Consider the following 20,472-nt stretch of genomic DNA (forward strand, 5'->3'; position numbering starts at 1 on the left):
TGTGATGTTATTTATTGAGATAGATAGGTCTGGTGGGGGATGTGTTGGAAGAAAGATGATTAGTTTGGTTTTGTTCTCATTCAATTTTAGAAAGCATGATGAGCAGAAGTTATAGTTGATAGACATTCTGGAAACCTGGACAGCAGAGAGGTGACATCTGGGCCAGAAAGGTAGATTTTAGTGTCATCAGCAAATACATGGTAATGGAAGCCATAGGATTTCATGAGTAGCGTAGAGCAGTTGACAGCTCTATGTAGTAGAGTTTATGACAGACTTGGATCTTCTCACTATTCACAAACATTGTAAAAAAGTGTATAAAAAACCCCAACTCACTCTGCAAGCTCAAGGGCTATATCAAGAATGTAATTTTGTAGTTTCAGGAAATATTTTTTCTTAATGTAAAAAAAGAAAGTAATAAAATGATTATTTCCGTACATACAGGATATGACTAAAGTTTGGGTGAGTTTATTTGTGGATACTTTGTTGCTGTGATTATAGGAAGTAATCAATAAGAACTTACCTAAAAAACAAATGCAAATTATTTGTTGTGTCAAAGGGAAAACAGGAGTGACTGAGTATAAAGCAGAAGTGAGGAGCTGTTATTTAAAAAGGTTCATGTGCTCATAGACACTGGGTTCAGACGCTTCTTGTGCTCCAGAGTGCACACTCACACTGCTTCACATACACTAGGTTCATTTACTTTTAGTGCTCCAGAGTGCACACAAACACTGCTTCACATACACTAGGTTCATTTACTTTTAATGCTCCAGAGTGCACACTCACACTGCTTCACATACACTAGGTTCATTTACTTTTAGTGCTCCAGAGTGCCTACTCACACTGCCGCATACAAACAGGGGTTCACACACGTCTAGTGCTCCAGAAATTTATGCTTTAAACTATCAAGATTTTACAGAAAGGAATTCAACACAAGTCACCAATCGGTAAGAAATCTCAGATCTCTTGTTACCCTTCGCTGTCAGCTATATAATTGTACTTCAGGAATTTTTGCATTTTTACATACATAAGAAACATCAAGAAAACTGAATTTCATGTTTTCATAGATTGCATATGCGTAGAAAGGATCAGTTTTGCCATGTGATTCTTTGTAATGTTGATTTGTATCCCAAGGCTGTGTGCACACGTTGCTTTTTTTGAAGCATTTTTTTCAGTGTAGCTTGGTCACAAAACCTGAAAGATTTCCTGATTCCAGCAAAGTGAATGAAGTTCCTGAAGTCTCATGCTCAGGGTTGTTTTCCACTTGCGCATACATTCTGATGCGAGAGCATCGGAAGCGATATGCTAATGACCCTCTGCTGAGGTGTCAGCCGAGGGTCATGCGACTGTGATGCGATTTGGAGATTGCATCACATCGCATCACAGCTATGGAGAAGATGGAGGGAACACTTTCCCTCATCTCCTCCGTTGTCTGTCTCTGCATACACCGCACTGCAGTAGCATAACTTGCGAGTGCAGTGAGATTTTACACACACGTGAGCCGAGACTCGGTGCAGAACACAGCATACTGTGATTGCACCGAGGGCCCAATTCGTGTGGAGAAAAGGCAGGACAGAGGAAACTGCCTCATTGATTAACACTGGTGGGAGTGCAATCCGATTTTTTTATCGGATCGCACTCGCACCAGGAAATCGTGAGTGGCAAAGAGCCCTCATGTTGAGTATTTTCTCCTTACAGATTTGGTGCAGATTGAAATCTGCTGTATATCAAATCTTCAGAGTGGTTGCTGTAAATTTCACCCATACAAATGAATAGAAAAAATCTGCACCAAAATTACATAAAAAAGCAGCCAAAATGCTTGTTTTTGCTACAGCATTTTTCCTTTCACGAAATGCAGAAATTTCAGCAACAAATACTTAATGTTTGCATATACCATAGTTACTGTATAGCTCTTGGATCCAGAATTTAGGATTCAGTGAGTGAGAAGATGGGTCAAATACTCCATCTCAGACACATTGGGTTACAACTTATAAGCAGAAACTGCAGGGAGAAAAATTAGATCATGTCTTAAGCATCTTGTTCCTAAAATTGTGGCAAGACACAGGTAGTTGAATAATCAACATTGGCATTTTGTATCCGAATCTTGATTCAAGGAGCTCTGGAGTAAAGACTTTTTAAGACATCCATAGATCTCGATCCGATCTCGGACCCCAATACATGGACTGGACGTTGGTCTCCCAACTAGACTGTGACAGCCCCATAGAAATATACAGTGTGTCCACACATATCCTGTCCACCGCCATTAACTTGAGAATGATGGCAGCTATAGGCATAGAAGTGGTGTCTAGGTATAGTAAAGTAGCCATGCGCTATGCAATGAAACCACCTATAGCGCCACCTGGTGGAAAACAACGGAGGTAGCATTTTTATTTCAAAAACGGAATGAGATAGAGAAAAAAAGTGAATTACAAAGTTGTAGGGCATCATCAGTTCAATTCAAATCGACACCTTGCATACAGAAATGCTATGATTAGAACGTATAAAACTCACAAGGCTGCAGACGTGAAGCGATACCTCATGGAGACCTTCCTACAAGTCATTGGGTATGGTGGCTGCGTGGAGTGGCCTCCACACTCACCTGTCCTGACCCCATTGGACATCAAACAGCAGGTGTATGCAACCCCTCCACCAACATTGCAGGACCTGCGACGACGTATCACAGATGTTTGTGCAAACGTGTCACCTACGATATTGCACAACGTGCAGCAAGATACAGTATGCTGTCCAGAGTCCAGATGTGCATTGCAGCTGAGGGTGGCCACTTTGAGCATTAAAGTTAAATGAGCGCCATATGCGTGACCATCATTCAATGCTTTGGGGGGGGTCATGGGTTTCATATCATAGCATTTCTGTCTGCAAGGTGTCGATTCGTATTGAATTGATGATGCCCTGCAACTTTGTAATTCACTTTTCTCTCTATCTCGTTCCATTTTCGAAATAAAAATGCTAACTCCTTTGTTTTCCAGCAGGTGGCGCTATAGGTGGTTTCATTGCGTAGCGCATGGCTTCTTTACTATACCTAGACACCACTTCTATGCCTATAGCTGCTGCCGTTCTCAAGTTACTGGCAGTGGACAGGATATGGGTGGGCACACTGTATAAATCTGCAGTTCATTGGGAGGAGATGCAGTACTCATTATAATTTTCTTAAGATATATTCCCTTTATTTTATGACAACGTAACAATGATGTATACACTGAAAAAGTTTCTGCATTCTTTATTAGATTTTTTTAGCTGGTCACTTGTAAAGAAAATATGGTTTATATGCATAGTTTATCTAATAGTGGATAAAATGCTATAGCAATGCTTAACATACACATTTTTTTATGTGCGTATGTGTGTGTGTAAATATAGAGATGATGCAATAGTTGATAGTGATGCAAAACTATTTTTTTTCCTAGAAACTAAAGCAGAAGAATGGGGTCAGGATCTTCTAAACCTGGTAAGCTCTACAAATCCTTCTTTGAAAGGAGTTAATATTTTTCTACTTAGCCCACCTAACCAATAAGAATTAAAATTAATATACACTATTTGGATAAAACGTTTCCACCCTGCCGTGTCCCACAGAGGTGAGAACCATGCATTGCTTGTGCACCATGTAACCACTGCTGTAACTTCCCTGCTTGTGCAATGTACAAGACATTCATGTCCTGCTCAAAATGCACTAACGCATTGCTCTTATTTGCTGTTCTCTTATATGTTAGCATTAGACTGCAATCCACCACCAGTCTCCAGGGCTTTTAACTACAATCCTCATAAATACGTGCACAGGTGTCTTAGGATGCACTTAAATAAGAGATCAATTAGATTTCCTAAGTTCTTCTACTTTCTGTAGAAGACTTCATTGTTCTCTCGATATGGTTGTATGGGCAAGAGCTCCCTAAGTCATCTTTCTGTCTCAGTCCCCACCACTAGCGTGTGATGTCCCATCGTACTGATACTCATGCACATTGGATCAAAGTTGATGAAAATGGCTGATTTCAACCATAACAAGCGATCGTCAGCTTGATTGATGAAATATACGTTCATACCATTCAACCATTGAACGTTTGTAATCATTCACAACACTGGTGATACATGTAGGATTTTATAGCTGATGATTTGCAGCAAACCACTATTTAATTTAAAGCAAGTGCAGATCTTCTGTTGATGTAATCCAAGGTGTGTTCGGGCACAAAGCCGAAGACATCAATTTATTGGGCCATCTTTATCTAATTTGTATGAGAAAAAGCTTAATGCGGTAGTGAGAGGAGAAAATAGATCTCATTTCATAAGAAAAGCACAGTCTGTAATATATATTCAATACCCATTTTGTTACCTTTTATGCCCTTCCCAGTTAGTTACAGTATGTACTATTACCTCTTATGTCGGATCCCTGTCTTTCAAGCAGAAAAGATTCTGAACCTGCATTATTGCCAGCAGATAATGGCTGTGTTAATCAGCCATCATCTTCCTCTAACAGCAGTGTGTCAAGTTGAATCAGGGTTGTCAGTCGTCCATAAATTCCAAACTATTCCGTAATAATATGGCACTTTTTTGCCCTGTCCATAAGTATACTTAAAGCGTATGTGATTAATTTGAAGCTGAAGAAACCTATTAAGATTATTTTGACTGCAATTAACATCATTTTATAGCTTACAGTGATTGCAGCTAATGTCTTCTGATCAGAACTGTGGGCTGTGGACATGCTTCACTTATAATTTAAAAACATTATTGTGCTTTTCCAGTATGTCCTTAAAAAATATTGTCTGTCCTGATTTTATGGCTAAGCATGGTAAACATATATTTAGTGCCAAAAATGACAGAAGAGAAAGCCCCACTAGGAATGTAAGACCATTGTTAAGTTTGTATATAGTTTTTATAAAGGTGTGAACTTAGGCGGGTGGTGGTTGGCATACAATTGGTGAAACCTCTGCAGCCGCACAAGGAAACAAGCAATAATAGGGCCCAAAGCCGTGGGAATTGTGAGTTATGGTGAACTATTGTCCTAGCACAGGGACCCTCTTGGGTAAACTGTAGTTATAAACACTACATAGCTTTTATACAAGTATTCTTTTTGTAAAAATCTTTGAAATGTTGCATAATTTTGGCGCAACTCCAGACTATGGTAAAATATTTGACTTTTGGCGTTCTTATGCTATCTTTGCCCAGCTCACAGAGGGTTAATATGTGGCTGGAAGGGGCCATGGTGACCTCCACGTTTCAAATTCATGATGAGTGGTAGCATTCACTACACTATAAGGGGCACTTTGCACACTACGACATCGCAGGTGCGATGTCGGTGGGGTCATGCCGAAAGTGACGCACTTCCGGCGTCGCTCTCGACATCGTAGTGTGTAAATCCTAGATGATACGATTAACGAGCGCAAAAGCGTCGTAATCGTATCATCGGTGTAGTGTCAAGGAATTCCATAATTACGCTGCTGCGACGGTCCGATGTTGTTTTTCGCTCCTGCGGCAGCACACATCACTGTGTGTGAACCCGTAGGAGCGAGGAACATCACCTTACCTGCTTCCCGCAGCTCATGCCGGCTATGCTGAAGGAAGGAGGTGGGCGGGATGTTTACGTCCCGCTCATCTCCGCCCCTCCGCTGCTATTGGCCGCCTGCCGTGTGACGTCGCAGTGACGCCGCACGACCCGCCCCCTTAATAATGAGGCGGTTTGCCGACCAGAGCGACGTCGCAGGGCAGGTGAGTGCATGTGAAGCTGCCGTAGCGATAATGTTCGCTACAGCAGCTATCACTAGATATTGCAGCTGCGACGGGGGCGGGGACTATCGCGCTCGGCATCGCAAGCATTGGCTTGCGATGTCGTAGTGTGCAAAGTGCCCCTAAATCTTACTCCAGCAAGGACTAGAGTAAGATTTGTAGCCAGGTGCACACAGAGGCCAACACCACTTGTCGAATGGCCTCTTCATGAATCAGGAGCATCTGACTCCAGAACAGGTCCTCATAAAGACCAACAAGATCAATGCCGGTCTTGACAAATTAGAGCCTACACACTGTATATATGACTTCAGTATATAAATCACGAAAAATCATAACCTATATAAAATTGAAATGAAAGCATAGTCTACTTGGCTACCAGGGGATGCATAAATACATTTTTTTGTAGAATACAAGAACATTTACAGACAGTTCCTGTTTTTCAAAAGGTTAACTTAAATTAAGAACATGTACTATAAGGAATCAAATGCATTTCAGAAGTAAATATACTGTATATACATGAATAGCATGTATAAAAATATAAAATTTATTTGAAAACATATGATTTATATGTGAAAACACAGGGATACACAACAAATAAAAAAGTTTGCTTCTATTCACAGTTTTAAAATACATAATGACCAGGTTTTTACTCCACACAGTCACAGGAACTTACAGACCCCCATAAATGCATTACAAAGCAACGTAATGCTTGTTGTATTACTCAAGGAAGATATTATGTAATACCAGATATATTGTTCTTTGTGGTGCTGACACAGGAAAATTAATAGTTACTGCAATTAGTCTGACTCGTTCAAGTTGGCTAATTTCCTCTGATTAGGATGGATGTTTTGGACATTATTACTACATTCCGCTTTGGTCTTTCAAAAGAGACAAACAGTTTGCTTCTTCATGGTCAGAATTGTGGTTTACTGTGGATTATCATGTCTATTTCCAGGAAAGTTGGGACACTACGTAAAATGTAAAGAAAACAATACAATGATATGGAAATCTCTTATAGCCAAATTTTATTTACAACAGAACATAGAACACAGATCAGAAAATAAAAGTTTCAAATTTAAAAATTAGCTAATTTATAAATTGACTAGAAGATGGCCCGATTCTAACGTATCGGGTAGTCTAAAATGTGTATGTTGGTTAGTAGATTGAATAATAAGGTAATGAATGGACTGGATGGGTTAGGTTTAATTTAGTATTCTTATAATTGTTTATTGGTTTTAAAATGACAAACAACAGAAGGAACAGTTTTAATAGATGAGTCTAATGTTTATTGATGTCCATGGCTTGTAATGAAAGAAGGCCATGAACAATGTAAAGTTAAGTAAAAATATGCTGATGCTGTGATGTGGCCCAATGCTGGTATGTGCCCCCATCGTGGTGCAGCCACCATCCTGATATGTGCCCCCATCCGGCGGGGTAATGTGTGCGAGGGGCGGAGTGCGGGGGGGTGGAGCCGAGCGGGGCCATGCCACTGAGGACGTCAGTGCCGGAAACTGCATGGCTGGGGACAGGTGACTATACAGGTGTGTGTGTGTGTTCAGTGTATACATGCGGAGAGCAGAGAGCGGGTGGGCGTAGCCGAGTGGGGTAATGTGTGTGGGTGGCGGAGTGCAGGGGGGTGGAGCCGAGTGGGGTAATGTGTGCGGGGGGGTGAAGGCGAGCGGTGAGTATGTGTCGGCTGGGTTGCCGGTTTGGGCTCCCGGGGGTGCAGCACTCACCGGGGAGTCGGGGCTCCGTGTGGGTGCGGGGAAAAGTGTCGGGCGTCGTCCTGTCGGCCCGTAGTTTCGGCTGTTCAGTTAGCTGAGCCGTTGGTCGCAGGCTCTTTAGCGCGCACGGTTTGGCGACGGTTGTCACTGTAATAACGTCATTTTGTAGCAAGACAGACAGACAAACAGACAGAATAATATAGATGGCAGAAACATCTAAAACAAAGTTGTGCCCGGGCCATGTCTACCATTGTGTAGCATCCCCTCTTCATTTTACAACCGTCTGTAAATGTCTGGGAATTGAGGCCAATTGCTGAAGTTTTGGGAGACGAATTTTGTCCCATTCTTGTCTGATGTAGGATTCTGGCTGCCCAACAGTCCTGGGTCTTCTTTGCCAGGTTTGCACCAAATGACTTCTACTATTGAAAGGTCTTGACTGGCGGCAGCCAGCTCATCACTGAACTTTTCTTCTGCAAAGCCATGCTGTTGTGATGGAGGTAGTAAGTGATTTAGCATTATTTTTCTGTAGTATGCAAGGCCTTCTCTGAAATATCTTGGTGCCTGGATGGAGCATATGTTATTCTAATACCTCTATGTAATGCTCAGTATTGATAGTGACTTTCCAGATGTGGAAGTTATTGACACTAATGCAACCCAATGCCATCAACAATACAGGGATTTGAACTGTGCGCTGGTGAGAAGCTGGATGGTCTCTTTCCTCTTGAGTTCAAAATCACACAGCGTGCATGGTTTTAATTAAAGGCTGCTTTACACCAGACAATCTATCGTGCGATAGATCGTCGGGGTCACGGTTTTTGAGACGCACATCCGGCATCGCTGGCGATGCCGGCCTGTGTGACACCTCCTAGCGACGCAGTATCGCTCACAAATCGTGAGTCGGGTACTGCTTGCTAGGTTCCATAATATCGTTTAATTTAGTTGACCATCGTTTCCGTGGTAGCACACGCCGCTCCGTGTGACACCACGGGAACGATGAGCAGCTCACCTGCCTCCCACGGCCGCCGCCGGCTCTATGTGGAAGGAAGGAGGTGGGCGGGATGTTTACGTCCCGCTCATCTCCGCCCCTCTGCTTCTATTGGCCAGCGGCCGTGTGATGTCGCTGTGACGCCGAACGTCCCTCCCACTCCAGGAAGTGGACGTTCGCCGCCCACAGCGAGGTCGCACGAGAGGTAAGTATGTGTGTCGGGGGTTACTGACTTTGTGCGACACGGGCAGCGATTTGCCCGTGACGCAAAAAGGACGGGGGCGGGTACGATCGATTGTGAAATCGCACAATCGGTCGTACCGTGTAAAGCAGCCTTAAGAATGAAAAATTTTGATTAACCCGATATGAGAACTGTCTTCCATTATGTCTCAGTCCATTTAAAAAGAGCTTTGACCCAGAGAAGTAGTGTTTCTGGATTGTGTTAGGGTAAGTTCACACTGCTTTTTTCACGGCGTTTTTTGGGTGCCTTTTTGCTCAGAAAACTGCATGACTTTGCTTCCCCAGCAAAGTCTATGAGTTTTCATTTTTGTCACAAAAAACGCAGCATGTCAATTATTTTTGCGTTTTTCACTGCGTTTTCCACCCATTCAGTTCAATGAGATGTTCAAAAGCGCAATGAAAAACGCAAATTGCAAATATAGCTGCGTTTTAGTGCGTTTCTTTGACTAAAAATGCAGCTATAAACGCAAGGGGTGGGTAGTAAAGGGACATGTACAGGAAGAGGATTCCTTCTGTTAGTAAACACAGAAGCATGAATCCTTCCGGTACCGCCACCGCTGCTTCAATCTCCCGTCCTGCGCCATGTCTGGGCGGGAGATGGAAGCAGCTGCAAAATGAAAAATGAACAGTAGAAAAAAAAAGTCATACTCACCTGTCTGCAGACTCCCGATGCCATGTCTGCTCCCAGCTCCTCTTCCGGTACCGCCACCCCTGCTCCGGCTGTGTGCCGACTCCCAGGCACGTCTGATGGCTACAGGACCTGGTGGTGGATCACCTGATGCGGTCACCTGACGCATAAGCTGATCATAAGTCTCGCGGTGACACAGGCTTTTTACCGCCCGGCTGGCTATCAGCTGATGCCGTCAGGAGACTTCATCAGTTGATTACTGTCAGCTCCTGCAGTCATCGGACAGGAGTCAGCACAGACGTGTGTAGGTTTGTTTTTTGTTTTTTTTTCTTTTGCACCGATGCATCAGCTGATTGTATAAACGACTTTTATACAATCAGCTGATGTGTGATGTGATTCAGGCCCTTGAACCTGACACATCATCTGATCGCTTTGCCTTCCAGCAAACCGATCAGATGATATTGGATCCGGATTGGAGGGCGAGGGACCCTTGACCCAGGATTACCCAGGGGGTTCTTTATTTCAATAAAGATGGAGTCACTAATTGTGTTGTGTTTTATTTCTAATAAAATATTTTTCTATGTGTTTTGTTTTTCTTTATCTTTACTAGAAATTCATGGTGGCTATGTCTAATATTGGCATGACACCATGAATTTTGGGCTTAGGGCCAGCTGATAATATACAGCTAGCCCTAACCCCATCATTACCCAGCAAGCCATCCGTCACCAGGGCAGTTTGAAGAGTTGGCTACAGCGCCAGAAGATGGCGCTTCTATGAAAGCGCCATTTTCTGGGGTGGCTGCGGACTGCAATTTGCAGCGGGGGTGCCCAGAAAGCTTGGCATCCATCCCCAGCTGCCTAGTTGTACCTGGCTGGACTCAAAATTTGGGTGAAGCCCACGTCATTTTATTTAAAATTATTTCATGAAATTCATGAAATAATTAAAAAAAAAAGGGCTTCCTTATATTTTTGGTTTGTAGCCGGGTACAAATAGGCAGCTGGGGGTTAGGGGCAGCCCGTAGCTGCCTGCTGTACCTGGCTAACATACAAAAATATGGCGAATCCCACGTCATTTAATTAGAAATTTTAAAAGACAGCAAATAGTAACAACTTAAAATGGTTACTGAAAGTATGGTGTAAGTAAGGGTTAGATGTACTATAATGGTAGGCCGCTATTTGTAAATTACAATCAGGCTCACTAAAATAAACTAAAACTAAAAATAAAGTAAAACGCAGCAAGTCCTGACCAGAGGGGCTGCGCGTCTCCTCCGCAGGAGAACGCAGGAGACCGCAGCTGTCAGTACCCACGATCAGGGTTCAGTACACCGCGGTCTCTCGCTTCTGTTCTTCCTACGGAGAACGCAGGCAATTCCGCAGCAAACAATTGACATGCTGTGGTCAGGAAAGCCGCTCCGCAGGTCACTGTTTGCTGAGGAAAAAACAAGCATAGTGGGCACGGGATTTCTAGGAATCCTGTCCACTATGCTTGTACTGTACACCGCAGTGGTTTGGACGCAGCTGACGTATGCTACGTCCAAACCGCTGCATATACTGATCAAGGGCACACACCCTAAGGCAACTTTTCTTCTAATAATGCATTAGAAATACTCTCCAAATGGAGGACGTCAACTGCCTCTTTTTCCTCTTAACTGCCATCTCCCAACTGACTATGTCCTTCACTGCGTAGCCGGAATTAGCTCCTCTCACCCGCATGTGACTCATACTGCTGCAGTCATTGGCTGACTGCACAGAGGAAGGTTAACCCACTGACTGCTGCCTGTGTGATCCCCCAGGGCTGTGGGGTACTCGGTCCCGGGCGTGCGGTGCGCAGGGGGAACAGTCGTGGTCACGGCCGATGCCCGTTTCCATGACCCTGGGGGTCGGTCCGATGAAAAAGGGGGTGAAAAATAAAAAGGAAGATAAAAATAAAGAAGTTCTCGACTACGCCACTTGCGGTGTGCGGCCTGGTTATTGAGGCCGCTGCTGCAGGGTCTGCTGGGGCTGGTGGAGTAGTGCAGCTTAGGTGTTTTGGGCCGTCCACAAGTAGGGCTAGGCCCCAGAATCGGATGATGAGGGGGAAATGATAGGGGATAGTCAGTGTACGGGTATGGAAGCGAGAAGGAAACAGTCCACACCAGTATTGCAGTTTCAACTTGCCTTTTACTTGTGGCTGGTACCTAGACCTGCTGGTGCCGGTTACATGTGTTCCTGCTCCCCTTGTTCTCCATGCCAGCTGTGACCTGGGTTAGCTGTCCGCCACGCACACTTGTTTGTATTGGGTTCCCGTGGCCTAGAACTTCTGGAGAAACCCTCAGTTTCAGTCTTGGTCCTATTGCAGGCAGCCTGGACTATTTAAGGGGTTCAATCCCCAGTCCCCTCTTTGCTGCTGATGCTTCTAACTCTTTGAGTTGGTGAGGGACCGTGGAGATCCCCTCACCTGGCAGAATTAACAGTTGACCATAAAGTTTCCCACTGTCCTAGGGTCTGCACCCCGCCTTGTGCTGAGTCCTGTGAACCTTGGTTCCAGACTTCCACAGGCGTCCCGCGGTTCCTGGAGTATTACAATTCCACAGGTAACCCACAGTTCCTGGAGTCCTAGTTCTTTACTCCACAGTCCCTCACTCCTGTTACAGCGTTCTGTTTTTACTTCAGGTCTTTTCCCTTCGTCTGTACTTTCACTCTCAACTCTCTACTTCCAATTCTCCTCTCCTTGACTTCTTCCTCACACTCCTTCCCGCCAGCCTCCCAACTGACCACTGGCCCTTCCCCTTGCTGGGTCTCTCCCTACATATTGGGTAGCAACTATCCAATCAGTGCCCATCCCTTTTACCTGTTGCTAGGCAGTCTCCCAGTCTGGAATTGGGGTTGTGCATGTGGCCTGAGGGTGCTGGTGTATTGATATTCCAAGTTTTGAGTTTCCACAGGTTACATTTTGTGGCACCTGATACCTCAGGGGTGCTACACCTGTCAGCAGGTTTTCACAATATGCTACAGTATGCAATTTACATAGAAAATTACAGCATTTGTGTGAAACACTCTATACTTCTGGTATCACATGGAGATGGCCACTTTTTGGGATACCACAATAATAATTCCTAATTTTTAATCATGCATCTGTTAAATATCAATTTTAATGAACACACATAAGCTCCATAAGTGCACACGTAATAAGTACTCTGAAAAGAGTAAAGATTTTTCCTTTCTCTCCTTTCTATATCAGAAGCTTATGCCAACTTAAAATAAACTCATGTTATATTTAAGTCTTTCCACTATAAGTAGTCAACAAGAAGATACATATTGGAAAAAAATGAAAGTAAATATCTGATGGAAAAATATGAGGATTGATGACCCCATTTTCGATTTGATAAAAGAAAAGGGTAACTGTCATGATCCAGGACTAGTATTCTCCAGAGTTTCACAGACCTGTCCTTGTCATGTCAGGGGTTAAATCCCATCAGCCTCGTTCTGGTTTCAGGAGACACTATATATGGTCTCCGAACCTGCATTCCTGTGCTGGTTATAGTTTTTCTCTGCAGCCTTTGACTGGCTCTGGTGAGACGTCCTGTTTGATTTGACTTCTTGTTACCATGTCCTGACCTGTACCCTCCCCCATTCGTCTCTGTTGTTTGTATTTCCCTCTGCATACCTGATCTCCCGGCTTCCGACTCGGTTCTGTTTTCTAGCTTGATTTTTAACCTCCCTTTGCTGTGACTTGACTCTCCTGGCTAGACCTTGACTGTTTGACTACTCTATTGTCCCCTGGTGGTTTGCCTGTTAACTGCCTGCTGAAGTTTCTCAGCTGTACTTCCGCTGCCTTTTTGTTACAGTGTTACTTTGACTCTCCTTCACTACTCTGCTGCCACCTAGTGGGGAATACGCTGTACTATGTCTCACTTGCCCTTTGTACAGTGTGACAGTAAAGGCCGCTTTACACGCTACGACATCGCTAAAGCGTTCTCGTTGGGGTGACGGATTTTGTGACGCACATCTGGTCGGCTTTAGCGATGTCTTTGCGTGTGACACCTATGAGTGATTTTTAATCGTCGCAAAAACAGTCAAAATCGCTCATCGGTGACATGGGGGTCCATTCTCGAATATCGTTGCTGATGCAGTAACGATGTAGTTTGTTGTTCCTGCAGCAGCACACATCGCTCCATGTGACACCGCAGGAACGAAGAACTTCTCCTTACCTGCGTCCTCCGGAAAAGGAGGAAGGAAGGAGGTGAGCGGGATGTTACGTCCCGCTCATCTCCACCCCTCTGCTTCTATTGGTGACGTCGCTGTGACACCGCACGGACTGCCCCCTTAGAAAGGAGGTGGGTCGCTGGTTACAGAGACGTCGCTAGGCAGGTAAGTAGTGTGACGGGTTTGGGCGATGTTGTGCTCCACGGGCAGCGATTTGCCTGTGTCGCACAACCGATGGGGGCGGGTACCCACACTAGCGATATCGGTACCGATATCGCAGCGTGTAAGGTGGCCTTAACACTATGAAAGGGCTCCAAAGAAAGACACTAAACTCTTATTGAAAGATCAAACAAGAATGGCAACTCTACAGAAACGGTGAGAATATGTCTTTCATTTAGACCATGTGGAATCTGTGACACAAGCCTGAATATCCACTGACACCTCTTGTTTAAAATCTTCTTATGCCAATCTCCTCTCTTGGGACTTGGTCTAACAATCTCGACAGCACAGAAGAAAATAGATTTAACATTCTCTTGGTGGAACTCCCAAACATGTCTAGCAATGGAAGTATCCCTCTTGTGTTTAATGTCCTCCAGGTGTTCACCCATCTATCTCCTCAATTCCCTTGTGGTCTTCCCTACATAGTTAGATATGTGGCGCCCTGGACTAGCCAGGTCGTCACAGGTAACACACACACACCCCTTCCCCTAGGGCAGTAACACTAGCCAAACACAAAATCCTTGTTGCCTCCCTCCAGGGTCTGATGTCCACACCAGGTGGGGCAGAGCCAAGTGGTTGGCCCCGCCCACCGTGGAGTTCATAGGCCTGGAGGCGGGAAAAGTGACAGATTAAGTTTGGAGTTTGAAGTATGAGGAGTAAGCACTTGAGTGTCTGGGTTTGTGGCCCAGGCACTGACAAGAAGGTTGGCAGACGGTGGTGGCCATCTGCAGGAGTGGTGGATCGATGCGGAACCGTAGGACCGGGGTCGGGCGGTGGCCCGCCGGTACCGACCGGGGAGCAAAGTGAAGCCAGCACACACAGGCAAGGCCATCGGACCCCGACTGGGCTTGGAGTCGCTGTCAACAGTCAAATCCGAGTGTGACAGGAACCCCAGGGGTTTCCTAACAGCCAAAGACCCGTTAGAAGGCAACCATCCGCACCGTGAGGGTATACAGCTACCGCCTAAGGCTAGAGACCCAAGGGCCAGCGCCTGCGGGCAAAACGGAATCCGGCATCCATACACCAAGGAGCGGACTATCGTTGGGGACCCATCGTAGTCAAAACAGTACACAAAGGTGCAGGGAAAGACAGCCACCATCACCTGTCTGGGGAGAGACACTGCAGCTGGCTGCGGGACCCGTCCATCCAGCCGTTTGGTTTACCGAGGACTTTGTGCATCTCTTGCTGAGTGAGTACACCTGTGCCATCCGGCACTGCGCCGTGCTGTCCCTGCGACCCTGCACCTCACCGACCCAGCCTCCCCGTCACACCACTGGGCCCCGGGATCAACGACCCCTACCCACGGAGGGGGAAAACAACATCCCAGCTGCTCCCCACCATCGCTTCCGGGATCCCCGTCACCAGCAGCGGTGGTGCCCATCTTCACCACAACCCATGGGTGGCGTCACGGACTAAATCCCCCAAACCAACCACCCTTTTCACTCACGGGCGAGGAGCGCCGCTCGAGTCCCCGGATCCAGCCCACCGCTCGAGCCACTGAGCAGCAGCAGCCGCAGCAGCGCCGGACCCGAGCGTTAGCGAGCGCCGCGTCCCCTCCGCCCGCGACAGATAGACACCTACAAATAGCCAGATACACCAGTCCACTACTCTTTGTTTGGTGTGATCCAGTCACAATACTTTCAACTCCCACAGTGGAAAGTCCCTAAAGGCCACTTTACACACAGAGATAAATCTGCGGCAGATCTGTGGTTGCTGTGAAATTGTGGACAATCAGTGCCAGGTTTGTTGCTGTGTACAAATGGAACATTATGTCCATGATTTCACTGCAACCACAGATCTGCCAAAGATTTATCTGTTTGTGTAAAGTGGCCTTTAGGGTTTTCGATTGAGCAAAGTACCTGGTCACTCGGTCTGCTGTAGAAACTGTGTGCAAGTTATTCACAAATTGACCCACCCTTTCTGAAGGTGATGAAGGGAAGAGCGGTATCACATTCTGAAGGTCTGGATCCGCCAGAGGAACACCCTAATGTTTTCGTAGGATCTGAAAAACCTGGTCTGACTGACTATCAAAAGTACCTATTACTCTAAGGGACCCCTAGTATCAGAGTTCTTCCTGCTGGATTGAAAGAGTGAGGTTCTGGTTCTTCCTAAGGCATCATTAAAAGCACTCTGCAGGACCTGATGGGATAACCCCACTCTTGGAACCTGACTCTCAAGTCTCTTGATTGCTCAAGGAAGTCCCATTCACCAGAGCAATTTCTACTTATCCTAAGGTATTGCTCTTTAGGTATATCTATCTTCAAGGGTGTAGAGTGGAAGCTGTCCAATCCTAGTAAACTGTTAGTGGAGGTTGGTTTCCTATACGTTTTGTTTTTTTGTTGAACAGAACATCCAAAAAACGAAGTAGGGAGTCATGTATCTTGTTAGTAAATTTAAGATTTAACTGATTCACGTTAATGCATTCAATGAAGCAATGAAACTGCTTTGTTGTTCCTGACTAAATAATGAGCATGTAAATTAATGAGTCAGACAGCATCACAAGTAGGAGAAAACAATATATACCTTCTTAATTTAGCCATAGAAGCCATGTATGTACCTATTGCACGTCTTTGTCAAGCATGCAATAGGTCGAAACATAGGTACTGTGTATGGCAGAACAAAGATGGTATATATTGCTTTTACCTAATTCTGACTCTTTGCTTCATGAAATCTATCCAAGTGGGCTTTTTGGACACAGATGTGCACCCTTCTCAGCTAAATACCCTGAAATAAGGTCCTGATCAGGGTGCTGTGGACACATTTTTCTATTGAATAATGCGCACATCATCTATAAATCTGCACCAAAACCTGATTATGGAGACCCACCAAGGGGTATCATCACTAAAGATGACTACTTCCTCCCACCAGCCCAAGAACAAGCTGGCATATGACAGGGCACAAAAACTCCTCATCACCGTGCCCTTGAGCTGGTGAAAGTACTGGTTATCAAAGAGAAAGTTATGTGCATTAGCACAAAGTTGAGCAGGTCCATCACAAAATTGTTATGAGCCTGTAATTCTATAGTCTTTAATAGTAAGAAGTACTGCACTTCTTCCACCCCCTCTCATGCGGCGTGGAGCTGTACAAAGACTTGACATCCACTGATGCGAAGTACATGTCTTGTTCTTGGGTCAAGTCTTCCATTTTCAAAAGCAAGTCCAAGGTGTCCTTTATATGAGATGGGAGTGCTGATATAAATGGGCTAAGGATCTTATCTAAATACTTGCATTTTGGTTAATGGAACCCACCTTGGATACTATGAGATGCCCTCTAAGAGGTTCAAGCCCTTTGTGAACCTTCAGGAGTAAATAGAAGGTGAGTATTACTGGACTGCCTGGCACGATGTACTCATACTCGTTCTTAGAGATCAGGTGCAAATCAAGTGCCTCCTCCAAAAGGTTAGTTACTTCATCTGTTGGATCTGCCTTTAAGACAATATATGTGTCCTTATATTAAGCATATGTAGCGCCCCTGAGACCCTCAGGGCACTACAGGGAACTGCATCCTCTTGGGGATGCATGACCTACCCCCTGGGACCTGGAGTGCCAGTGCCGATTCCACCAAAACACAACCAAAATCCTAGTTCTCCACTCCACACTGGGCATAGAGGGTTAACCATATAAGGTGATGGTCACCATGGGAACGAGTCCCTGGGTATAGCCAGCTTGGTGGGAGGGGTCAGTCAGTTGGTAGTGAGGAGAGAGTCGAGTAGCACACTTGAGAGGTGTGCAGACGTGCCTGAGCTGGGTCCGTGTAACGGTGACCCCGGGGGCACACCAGAGAGTTCGCCAGTATGGGTACCGGAGATACCGCTGGGACCAGAGCACGCGTGGGACAGAGGGCCCTAGGTCAAGCTCAAGTTTTAGACTTTGGCAAATACCTGCCCAGTGAAGACACCTTCACAGACTTCACCGAACCAAATAATCCGGGGGCATGAGCAGTAAACTAGGATCAAGATTCGGACACCTACCTCCCCACAGGGTCCGCACTGGCTGCTGTACGGAGAAGGAGACTGTTCCCCCAAAGGGACAGTCGGGGCCCCCAAACGCTCCACGCTATGGGGACCTAATCAACTGAGAGTGCCGGGGACAGAGCAACCTGGGTCACTACATTGGCATTGGTCCTTCAAGGGACCTGAACCAGCAACCCCTGTGTCCACAGTGAGTAGAGACTGTTAAAGACAACCTGGTGTGGTCTCCGTTATTACCCTCGTTACATCTCCCAGGCACATCCCTGCCTGCAGAGGGCCTCCCATCACAGCTGCCACTACCATCAGCCCTGGGAGTAACTACATTCAACAGCGGTGGTTCTCCATCCTTAACCGCAACCCGCAGGTGGCGCCACATGACAAAAACTCTTATCTCCCTTGTAAATACCCCCATTAACAAAAGGGGCCCAGGGCACGGGACCGGGCACCAGAGTGACATTGCCATTTGTTACTGCCCGGGACCGAGTACCCCATATCCCTGGGCGCTACACATAGAATATAATATACACATATAATAACACACAATAACACAATAGGACTCAAATTACTACCCTTATCCAAGGGTTTGTCTAATGATGTTCTGATTGATCCTAAGCCTGAGGCCTAGTCTAAATGTCCCTGTCCTCAGCTTTTTGCATTCTTCTTGTACGTCTTCCTTTCCTGTTGATAGCAGTGTGTTGTGACTTCTCCTCTGGTCCTTCAGAGGTACGAGAAACCCTTCAATAGCCTTTTAGGAAGTCAGGTCTGAGATGGAGCTTTCAGTTGTGTGGCTAGGATTTTTCTAATCTGTACAGGGATCAGTTGGGTGCTGGTGTGGTATCTCCTTGCAGTAGGTCATCCCTTTTTACGTTAGCCGTATATGAAAGTGTTTACATTCCTTACACCATATTCTTTTTGCATATGGATTTCTTCAGATTCCCTCAACCTTTTTATGATATTATGTACTATAGATAGTGGGATATTCACAGTCTTTGCAATTTTATGTTGAACAGCATGTTACACAATTTTTAGACTTCATTGTTCACAAATTGTTGAACTTCTGATTAGCTTTTCTTCTAAGAGACTCTGCCTCTCTACCATGGTCTTTTTATCCATGATCATGTGACTTAGCTGTAATTTGACCTTCCAATAATTTTCCTTCGTACAACTCACTTTTCCAGCCTTTTCATAAGCCTATCCCAACATATTTGAGATATGTTGCTGGCATTAAATTCTAAATTAGTTATTTGTTTTAAATTAAATGGAAGAATGGCTAACTTTCTATAAGAGATTTCAAAATTGTTGCTTTCTTTATATTATACAGAATGTCCCAACTTTTTTGGAACTGGAGTTCTAGATTTTTTTTTACGTCACAAAGGATTTACAACATTCGAATAAGTTATATTCAAGTTAATAGGGATGTTTGTTTTCTAGTTTAGACAATTCCTTTAATGAATGTATTATGTTGTGTTTTATATGCATTTCAAATTATAAATAAAAAAAATATTTTTTAATTGTGTGGTAGCAACAGAACCAGTGCATAAAAAAGCAAATAAATTCTTGAGGACTGGAAACAGTTTCCCCCAATAGACGTTAATAAGACATTGAGATTATCCAACTTATAATTGGTGAAAGCTACATTCAGCCCAAAGCATTAGACCGCATGAGTTATTCTCATGCAGTCTAATGTTTTGTAAAGCTAGGAAGGTTACATTTTTGCAAATTACATTTTCTAAAAACTACAGCTAGTTTTGCTTGTGTTATTTTTGTACTTTTCTTTTTCTCATAGGCTTCACCGTGACTACTGTAACCGCAATGAGAAACATAAGTACAACTCTACTTGAGGGTTCGTATCGTGGTATCACAGTGGCTGATTTCCATAAATGCTATCCTAGATACATTTCCTAGAACGGCTCTATATTAGAAACCACGATTGCAACACAAATGTTGTGTTTTTATGTTGTGTGTTTTTTATTTGGTAGTCAACCATTTGTGTGGTACAGAGGTCTGATTTTACATACTACTTTGCCCATATTCTATTGTATTCACAATAAACGGTGCACTTGTAGAACGTAAAGGGGTTTTCTCAACTTATGAAGTTGTCATAGTTAAATTATGTAAACATTAAAAAAAAAACTTTGCAGTTAACATCACATTTCAATGTAGCACTGTTTTCTTGATATTTCAGTCTTTTCTCTCACAGCATACAGCTAATGGGGATTGACCATCAGGAGGGTAGCCAATCATACGCTGGTCAAATATGATGTCATAGCAGAAGAGCCAGACAGGATCTCAGGAGCATGCTTTTCGGACCATGAGCAGTAGCTCCTGTTCTGTGCCTGTTTTTTAGCTGATCAGACATCAGTAAAATCCCAAGGACAAGTGTATCTACAGTATTCTGCTGAACTCGACCTGTCCGCTGCTGTGACAGTGAGAGCAGTTATAGTCAGTCTTCATGGCTGATAGCAAGAATATCTTGATCTCGTTCTCCAGGTGCTGGGGGGAAGGGGAATTTTGGTATCAAAACAGAAACATGCTTGATATCAGGTCAAATCTCCTCACCTGTGCAGGTCACGAGCCCGCTCCCTCTATCAGCTGCAGGTCATGGTTCTGTCACCTCTGGTTCCTCCCACTCCCTCCTGTCACTTTTCTTAAGACTTTTCCCCCCTTCAGTTATAGAGGGAGGATTTACAGTAAACAAACCTATGTTCTCAACCCTCTCCCACTCATTTGCTGGTTTGAGGATAAATAGATCAGATAGATAGATCTATTCGTCTGGTTGATAGACATAGTAAGAC

The 20,472-nt window shown here is 44.7% G+C and overlaps 1 long non-coding RNA gene across 1 annotated transcript; it reads left to right on the forward strand.

Moving 5' to 3' along the window:
• Positions 1-725: 725 nt before the first annotated feature.
• Positions 726-19,520, forward strand: LOC142289405 (uncharacterized). Its single transcript, XR_012749896.1, has 3 exons — positions 726-944; positions 3,420-3,460; positions 19,464-19,520. It is a non-coding gene; the product is annotated as an uncharacterized LOC142289405 (long non-coding RNA).
• Positions 19,521-20,472: the final 952 nt, after the last annotated feature.

This window comes from Anomaloglossus baeobatrachus, chromosome 2 (genome assembly GCF_048569485.1).
Source record: "Anomaloglossus baeobatrachus isolate aAnoBae1 chromosome 2, aAnoBae1.hap1, whole genome shotgun sequence".
Classification (NCBI taxonomy): domain Eukaryota; kingdom Metazoa; phylum Chordata; class Amphibia; order Anura; family Aromobatidae; genus Anomaloglossus; species Anomaloglossus baeobatrachus.